This window comes from Sorex fumeus, unplaced genomic scaffold (genome assembly GCF_029834395.1).
Source record: "Sorex fumeus unplaced genomic scaffold, SorFum_2.1 ptg000044l, whole genome shotgun sequence".
NCBI lineage: Eukaryota > Metazoa > Chordata > Mammalia > Eulipotyphla > Soricidae > Sorex > Sorex fumeus.
The window spans coordinates 57320246-57329512 of NW_026606101.1; positions in this window are offsets into that span (position 1 = coordinate 57320246).

Here is a 9267-nt window from a genome sequence, read left to right on the forward strand (position 1 = left end):
TAAGCTCTCAGCATCTGAATTGCAAAACATAATGTCGAAAATGAGAGCGATATAAAGAAAGAGAGAAGACAAGTGCCTGGCATGGAGGCAGGCTGGGGTGAAGAGTGGCTTGAAGAGGTGGGAAGGAAACTGAGGGCTTTGGTGCTGGGCAACTACACTGCGGGATTGATGGTTTTTTGGAACATTGTCAACTGAAACGCAATCCTGAACAATTTTATAATGTTCAATATCACAGTGAATCAAGAAAAGAATAAAAAAGAATGAAGTGAAATGTAAAAGAAAAGAACAAAATAAAGAGTCGCAGGAAAAACTATCCTGACCATCTAAGTATCTTGCTGAAATTGAGCAATTCTTTTAAAGAAACTGCGTGAAACAAAAGCATCTAAAAATGCTCGCATGGGCTAGAGATGTGAAATCTAGCTAGGGGCCACCTTTTCCCTATTTCTCAACCTGACAGACATCAACAGGCCAAAAAGCTTCCTGAATTAGTGCTGGCATTCAAACTGGGGGGCATTAAGATTTGGAGACAAGGTCCTGAAGATGGAGTCCTGAGAGGGAGATGAGTGCCCTAGTCAGAAAGACCCCTACAGGGTTCCCCACCTGCGCCCCCTGTTGAACGGGCAGAATCCATCCCTGTTAATTGCATTGTACCACCTGAAGCTGCTGGAGAAAAAGACCAGGACCCAGGCAACAGCACCCAGTAAACATGAAATCTGCTGCCACCTTCATTTGTAACTTTTTGACAAGCAAAACAGAGCAAAACCTATGTTGTAGGCACTGCTTAAATAATTGTTCTCTGACAATATCAGTTGCACATGATCACTCTGGACAGGAAGTGAGTTTCATTTACTTTGTACTTTTTTATTGTATTTAGGAGGTCACACTGAGCAGTGTCCAGGGCTTCCTCCGGGCTCTGAGCTCAGGGATCCTCCGAGTGGGCTAGTGGGGCCTTCTGGCATGCTGAGGATTCAAAGGCAGATCGACCTTATGCAAGGCTAGCACGTGACCATGGTATGCTCGGTCTACTCCTCAGCCTTTTTCTTAGAGCAGCCCAGTGGAACTTTTACCATGTTGAGAAACATAAGGCAGCTGGCTGGACCTGTTTGGGGGGCATTTTCAAAACAAGTATGATCCAATTGAACAAAGAAATCTGGAATGGATGCTGGGGCTTGGGGTAGCTTATTAAGGGAACTGAACATGTTGTTTTGTTAAAGGATGGATGGGACTGGCCCGAAGGATACTGTGCACTTTAGCCTCCTCAGAGTAATGTGAACTAACACACCTCCCCATGGTCTGAGGTTTGATTACTAGCATTTGCTTCAGAGTCACTTGAACTCTGTGAATGCTGGAACATGCTCATAGATGCAGCTGATGAAAAAGGCACATCAAAGCCCAAATAAAAACGGCCAGTTGCGCTTCCACACGCCAACGAAAGGAAGGACTATACATTCTAGGCCAGCTTCACATGTGAGGCCATGAAGGTGTATAGGAAAGGAGGATGTGAGCACAAGTAGGATCCAAAGGGTCACATCGACCCTAAAGTCAGGGACTCTATCAGAGTTCCATGACAGGGGACGGGGGACATCCTGCGAACCATCAAAGCATCACGAGGGCTCAGGGGACCTCAGAGAAAACAAGTAGACATGGCTCAAGGAACAAGAGCTAAAGTAAAGAGCAGGGAGGGGAGAGGGACCTCAGGGTTCCCCGAGTGGGTGTGGTCTGTGTATGTCATGCTTATAGTTACCAACCCCACCTTCTGACCCTTTATGACATGTCACTGCTTCATAATGGAAGTGGGACTATATATACAGGCCCTTTTTGCTCAGGGTTTCAGTTTCCTACAGAATTCTGTAGGAAATGCCTTTACCTTATTCCTTTGGTCCCCCATGTGGGGACCCACCTAAATACAATTTAATTTATGTTGATTTGCTCCTGTTCCTGTGCACTATCCTAACTCTCTTTTACTACCTCCTCAGCCGCTATGCATCTGACCAGCTGAACTTACATCAGGTAAGCACACAGGGCGAGCTCCTGAAGTATTTTGTGGCAGGCCTGTGTCTAAGACTGAATTTGTTCACTTCAGTTCACTTCTGTGAAGTCGCCATCAGTGTGGGCCAGCCTGAAAAGACTGAAATGATGTAGTATTGTAAATGATTCAGGGAAGAAATGATTCACAACATTCTATTGTGCTCTAAGATGGACTGAGTTGTTTTGGTGATTGAAAGGAGAGAACCCACAAGCTCACTCTTTCTTTTCCTCACAGCCTGGAAGGAGAGCTAGGCGCCTTCGGCGACGCCAGATAAGGAGAGGTAAGGAGCTCTCCAAAGAGAGACCTTTCTCCCGAAAGTAGGCACCTCTGAGTGCTGAGGGGTGCTGAGTGGTGCGGAAGGTTCTTGGTGACTCTTGGGACAGAGCTGCCCGATGCCTCTGGGAGCGCTGGAGAAGCAGCTCCGCTGCTGCTCCCCTGACACGAGCCCCTCTTGCTTCTCTAGGGACCATAGTGACATGCGACAGCCAGACGGGGCAAGAAATCTTCAAGACTATCTTGGCGACGAGGTGATTCCTCTTTCCATCTTCCCGATCCAATTCCAGAGTCCTGGTGATAGCGCCCGTGGACAGGGGTGGGGGAGCCCTGGAAATGGGGTGACCCTGTCTACTGTGATAGGACGAGAAGCCTAGGGAGGAGTAACTGCACGGGGTCCCCCTCGCCCTGCCAGCCAGAAGGGCGGCTAGGGTTTCTCCTGGATTGATCCCCGTGCTCTGTGTCCTCTGCAGACACCAGATTGCCATGGGCCGGAAGGGGACACCAAATCCGACAACCACCATCTTGGCCTGCTGGGGAGGAGCCGCCGCAAGACCTGACGTTGGCAACCTGCCCCGGCCTGATCACTTTCCCCGCCGCGTGTCTGGCCCTACCATCATGGGCGACGTTCGCAACCTGCCCCGGCCTGATCGCTTTCCCCGCCGCGTGTCTGGCCCTACCATCATGGGCGCCACGATGCCACCTCCTGTCTCTGGGCCTTTTCTCCCACCACCCCCTGTCCCCCACTCTCCACTCCTCCTCCCTCTCACCCGCTTCCTGACTCCACCGCCTTTGCTCTGCCCTCTGATAGTGTCTTGTTGGAACCTGCTCGCCTGCCCCCCATTTCTCTCGAGGCCGCCTCGTTCCCCTCAGGCGCCTCTGGCCCTGCCCTCCCATGACCATTCACCACGGGGGGCTCAAACATCTGGGGCCTGTCGGTTGGGGAGATTTGAGACCCTGGATTCCCTGGTGGCTCTCAACGATGAGGACGATCCGGCCAGCGCTGCCGTGGTCACCGAGGGCGCCCCGGCTGGTCCTCGGTCCCTGGACACCGTCAGGGGAAAGACTCCCCGGGCTCGCCAGCACCGTTGGGAAGAGGAGATGGACAGAATCGAGGAGCTCGACGAGGCTCCAGAGCCTGGAAGCCGCGGCCGGCGTTGTGGAGCTGCTGGGGGGTGGGCACAGGGCCCAGAGTCCGGGGACGGGTGGCGCGGGGCATCTCGGGGCGCCAAGCGCCAGGAACAGCAGCCCCGCAGCATTTTAAAGAACCTGAGGTTCAGCCTCCTGCAGGGTCCTGCTGGGGACTCTAGAGAGTTGCTGTGGGAGGGGCCGGGCCACAAGGCTGGCCGAGTCGGGGGCTGCTGGGAGGTGCTGCGCTTCAGACGCAGCAAGAGGTTCCGGTTTACTCTGCCCAAATGCGAATCGTGGTCAACTCGTTTGCGAAAATGCCTAGGGAAACTGCTCTGCTGCTCATGAAGCATGACTGTCCAATAAAACTTTTTGTCCAACAACCATGGTGGCTGACCGGGACATTTTGTGGTGGGAAAGGGGACGAGGGGGCCAGGGACTCGGAGCTTGGGCTCCGGGAGAGACCGGGGATGATGCAGCCCCGAGACTTGGTCTTGCAGCCCGTGCAGCAAGGGCTATTTTGGAAAATAGAAGCATGCGCCTCCCCCACTTCCCTGGGGAGGGTCGGAGCTATCTCAGACTTCCTGATAATGGAGTGTGCCCCCCACCCCCCGCCCCTCGCATTCTAGGGCCACGACAGCAAGAGAATCAAGAATACAGACGCTTCCTCCCTAGAAACGTGACCAAAGTTAACATCGCCCAGACTGACAGGGGGTGGGAAGGCCTTCTCCATGGAAACAAGGGGTCCCCCTATGGAAAGGCACCCTCGAGAAGTGACCTCAAACCACAGCATTAGCTGTAGCTTCCGTGCTGAGACACTCAGCAGCACTGTGGGAGGGGACCCTGACCTGGAAGCCATGGTGACCTGGGGCACCTAGAACTGAGAAAAGGGAAGCGATGCCTCCTGGGAGAGCAGGGAAATGGGGATGTGAGCAACAATTGCCATAAGATTTTGTCCTCTGAGGAGGACCCTGGGGTAGGAGCTTCTCCAGCTGCTGACCCCCCCTGCTCCCTTCCCCACAGTGGGTCCAGGTACTGCAACAGGATGCAGGGAAGTGTCCCACAAAGCATCCTGCTGCCTATACAGGGACAGTTCATATGTCTTTGACAATGATGGTCTGTCGGGATGCTGTCGGGCATGTCTCCCCCTCTGAGGATGTTTTCTGGGTTCCTCATAGACATGTAGGACAATACACATGACCCTTAGCTACTTATGCATTGGTTTCTGTGAAGGAGCAGCCCCATAAGGTCTTCATGTTTTTGCTGTCACTGATGTTGGTGGGCCCCACATGTAGTTCATGTGAAGTAGGAGAAGTCCATCAATTTTTCCCGATCCGCCTCTGCCACCCTGGACCCAGGGTTACCGGGTTCCCGTATCACCCCCCAGAAAGAAATTTCATGAGTAAACAAGCAGTGAAATAAAATTGATTCTATTTGGTGGGTTTTTGAAGGTGTGGAAGGGGAGTGAGAGAGAGAGAGAGAGAGAGAGAGAGAAACAGACACATAATGAAGAGAACAAGGGCTTCTCCAAGGGCAGAGAGAAGCCCTACACACATCAAGTATTAGACACGAAAGCATGAAGGTAAACATCTCATGAGGGGAGATACAGGCGACACATGGTCAGAAAAGTGGGAACAAGAGGCACATGGACTCCTCGGGCAGCATATGTGCGTCCTTTTTTGTTCAATGTGGCTTTTATAGGGTTTCTCCAACCTGCCCCCATATTGGGCTTCTCCTAGGGAAAAGTCCATTGCTAAGAAGGCTACCAGGGAGGTTGGTAGTGGTGGTGGTCTTCTTTGGGCTGAAGCACTAAAGAAGGGTATTCCAGGAATTTTCTTCCTGGGGAGGAGTCCAGTCTCCTTAGGTTCCTTTGCTGCTCAAGGTCTTTCTGTTTTCTGCAAGATTGGCTTTTGCTATAGCCCTGGTAGTGGGCCTTGTACTGTCTACATCAGCACCAGGGGAAAATCCCTGGAATTCTCCCAACCGTGGAAGCATTCACAATTTGGGTTATTAAAAACCTACTATGCGATTCTAACAATAATGTGACTTCAGGTAAGATGGCACCAACACCTAGATTTTGGAAAAAGGTCAGCAAGGAAGCACCTCCAGAGAACGCAAAAATACAAGGCAAAATTCCTATGAGGCATCCATTGCAGAAATCTGTTTCAGAAAATCTCTGGAAAAGCAGGAAAAACCAAATGCACTGGTTTTCCTTACCACTTTTATCTTAGGAGACACCTGGGCTTGGTGCTCCACAATGGACACCGAAAAAAGGCGAGAGCTCCATTTGACAAGTGCTCTGAGGAGGATGGGGCGTTAGAAGGCACGTGGACGGAGAGGAAAGAAGCAGAGACTCCCAGACACTTGATTTTGCAAAGTAATGTTGGACCAACTCAAGAATAGGAGCCCCAGGTCAGAGCACTTCCCATGTGACCAAGGCTACAAGACCACAACTATGACCACTTCAAAGACACCTTTCATGTACCCTGTTGATATGACATGTAATCCAGATTCAGCCTACCTCCTGTTCTCTAGTGTAAGCTGCTTGAAGTTGGCCAATTTGAAATATGGCAAGGATGGATACTCTTCATCAGTATAGAAATTTATACCAGGTCATGTTGGGCCAGAATATATAGTTGGGAATCTATAGCTAGGATTATATACTTCCATAGAGATATACTAGGAGAGAATCATGCTGAGTCATGAATCTGAAGAAGAGAAACTGATTGGAATATTTGCCTTGTATTGTGGGATTTAAACAAAAAGCAACACAGTATGAAACTAATATTCAAGTTCAAGGAAATGGTCCAAAAAGACTGGTCAATGGTTATAATTACTAAAGGGTTGTGAAAGCTGCAGTTTATTTAACATAGAGGAGGGTCCATTTTGACAACATTAGTTGCAAATGGATAAGAACTGAATATTGAAAGTAGGTGTAGGAATATTCATGATTATCTTTCCACATCGATATTGCAAACCTTAATGCCCCAAATTAGAATGAGAAAGAGATAAAGAACACAGTTGCTAGCATGAAGAGTAGTTTGCTTTTTTTTTTTTTGCAAGATTGTGATTGGGAAAAATAATAAGAAATTTATATAAAATATAAGTAGAAAAGAGAGACAGGAGGATTGTTCCAAGGGTGGCATGTATGGCTCAAGTCCCAGAGAAGTTGGCAGTTCTGATAAAAGAAGATACCAGTAGGAGAGAGCTGGAAACGGTCACTCTTGATACGAACTGCATGCTGAATATAGGTAAAGGAATGCACATGATAACCTCTCAGTATGCATTTCAAGCCATAAGGCCTAAAGGAAGAGAGAGAGATACGCCCAGATATGACGTCAAGCCATAGAGGGGAAGATCTCTCACAGATCTTCATGATAATGAGGTGATTCCTTTCTCCTTCCCAGATCCAATTCCAGAGTTCTGTTGGTACTGCCCATGGACAGGGGTGAGGGAGCCCTGCTCATGAGGTGAGAGTGAGGTCTGGGAGGAGGGCAGGAGGCACCATGTCTACTGTGATATGGTGAGAAGCCTAGGGAGCAGCAGAGTGCACAGGGGCCCCTTCCCCTGCCAGGCAGAAGGGCATCTTCATTTTCTCCTGGATTGATTCCTTTGCTCTGTCCTCTACAGACACCTCACTTGGCACCAGAATGCCATATTCTGGCACTGGACATCACATGTGGAAACCATCAGTGCAGCCTGATGTGTAGGAGACAGAAGACATCAAAGTCTCAATCTCCCATGTGCTGATAACTTTCATACAAAGATTCTTGCTGTACTATCATGTATGTGACTATGGTGTCTAGTTGGCTCCAGAGACCCGCAGTCTCTGTGCTTTCTTTCCCACTAACCCCCCCACCCCTCCTCCCTCTGGCCTGTTCCCTAACTGCACAACCTTTTTTGGCCCTCTCCCAGCATCTTCCATGGCTCTGCTCTCATCCCACCCATTTGCCTCAAGGCCTCTCTGTCCTCCTCAGGTACTTCTCACCCCTCAGTCCCATTCCGATTATCCCTCACGGGCTCAAACATCTGGTGCCTGTAAGGTATTGTACTTTTCTACCATGGTTCAACTTGGCAGTGTGTGCCGGCATCCTGTCCTGGGCAGAGAGGGCCCTGATGGCCGTGGCCAAGAGGTCAAAGCACAGCACCCACAATTACACTCAACAGGCCCTCAGATTTTGTAATGCTCACGGTGCAGTAGCTGTTTGGTCATTTATTACAAATAATTCCTGGGAGATAGCTTCGGTGTTCTGCCTCCATGCACTTGGTTGGAGCAGCCTGCCTCAGCCACAAGGCTCTGAGTTGCTCAGTGATGAGGGAAGCTTTGAGGGCCCAATGCAGAGCGAACACAGTATACAGAACAAAGGACCCCTGCTTTGGGTCGACTCCTGGCCAGGCTTTGGTTTTCCACAGGCCAACCATTATAGACACCTCATATGAATGTCCCCCGAGTGCTCACTATTATTTCAATGACCTTGCCATCACCTTCCTGTCCCAGAACATGTCCCCTTTCATGCTTCCTCTTTCCCTACCTCTGTCTTTCCCTGGGACCCCTTCACCCACACTCATGTCCCTGCCGCTTTCTCTGCCTGAGCCACAGCCGTCTGGCCCCTCTAACCACCATGGAGATGAGACCCACGAGGCGGCCGCAATCTTGGATACGCTGGCTGGGCCTCGGCCCCTGGACACTGTTAAGCAAAGGACTGCCCAGACACAGAAGCCCGCTGAAGATCAGCAGCCTCTATTTTAGGATCTTGAGTGGGACCCTCTGCCAAAAAGCAGCCCCCAAATAAATTCCTGTGCTGGGATTCAACAGAGATCCCCAACTCCTCCTGGGAGAGGCCGAGCAAGAGAGCTCAACCATCAGGATCTGGGGGCACCGGGAACAACTGCCCATTACGCAGGGCAGAAGAGTTCAATTTACCCTCCCTGAGCCTGAAAGTCTGCCAAATACAAACTGGTTCAAAAAAGCCATAAGCCAATTACTCTGCTGTCTTTCCCCCCAACAGATTTACAGAGTAAATAAATCAACTTTGGCTTTTGATGACTATGGTGGCTTACTGGGACATTCTGTAGTGGGAAAGGGGATGAGTGGCCAGTGACTTGGAGCTTGTGCTAAAGGAGAGACAGGGGATGATGCAGCCCCTAGAGATGGCCCTGCCAACCCTTGCAATAACTTTGGAAAGAAGTATGTGCCTTCCCCACTACCCTGGGGAAGGTCTGAGCAATCTCAGATTTCCTAAAAATGGAGTGTGGCCAACCCTCCCTCGCCTTTCTGTTCTAGGGTGATTGCAAAAAGAGAATCAGGTACGGATGCTTTCCCCAAAATGTGTGACCCGAACACAATGAGTTCCAGAAACATAAATAGACCGTCCACTTGCAGATGGAGAATCTGAGCAGCCTGAGAGGTGATCGGGAGGCCTACTCCATGGAAACACAGGGTGCCCCTGTGGAAATACCCCTTGAGAAGTGGCCTCAAACCATGGGACTGGTTGTAGCTTCAGTGCTGAGACACTCAGCAGCCCTATGGGAGAGGGACCCTGACCTGGAAGCCACTGTAACTGGTGACACCTAGAGCTGAAAGAAGGGAAGCGATGCCTCCTGGGAGAGCAGGGAAATGGGGATGTGAGCAACAGAGCCACAGAGGACCCTGGTTTTCTCCTCCTCCTGAATCACCCTGCTCCCTTCCCCCCACTGGGTCCGGGTACTGTACTGGGATTCTGTAAAGAGTGTGCCACACAGTATTTTGCTGCCCATGCACAGTCCTTATGTCTTTGAGGAGGAGGGGTCTGCAGGGATGCAGCCAGGTATGTCTCCCCCTCTGGGATGTTTTCCAG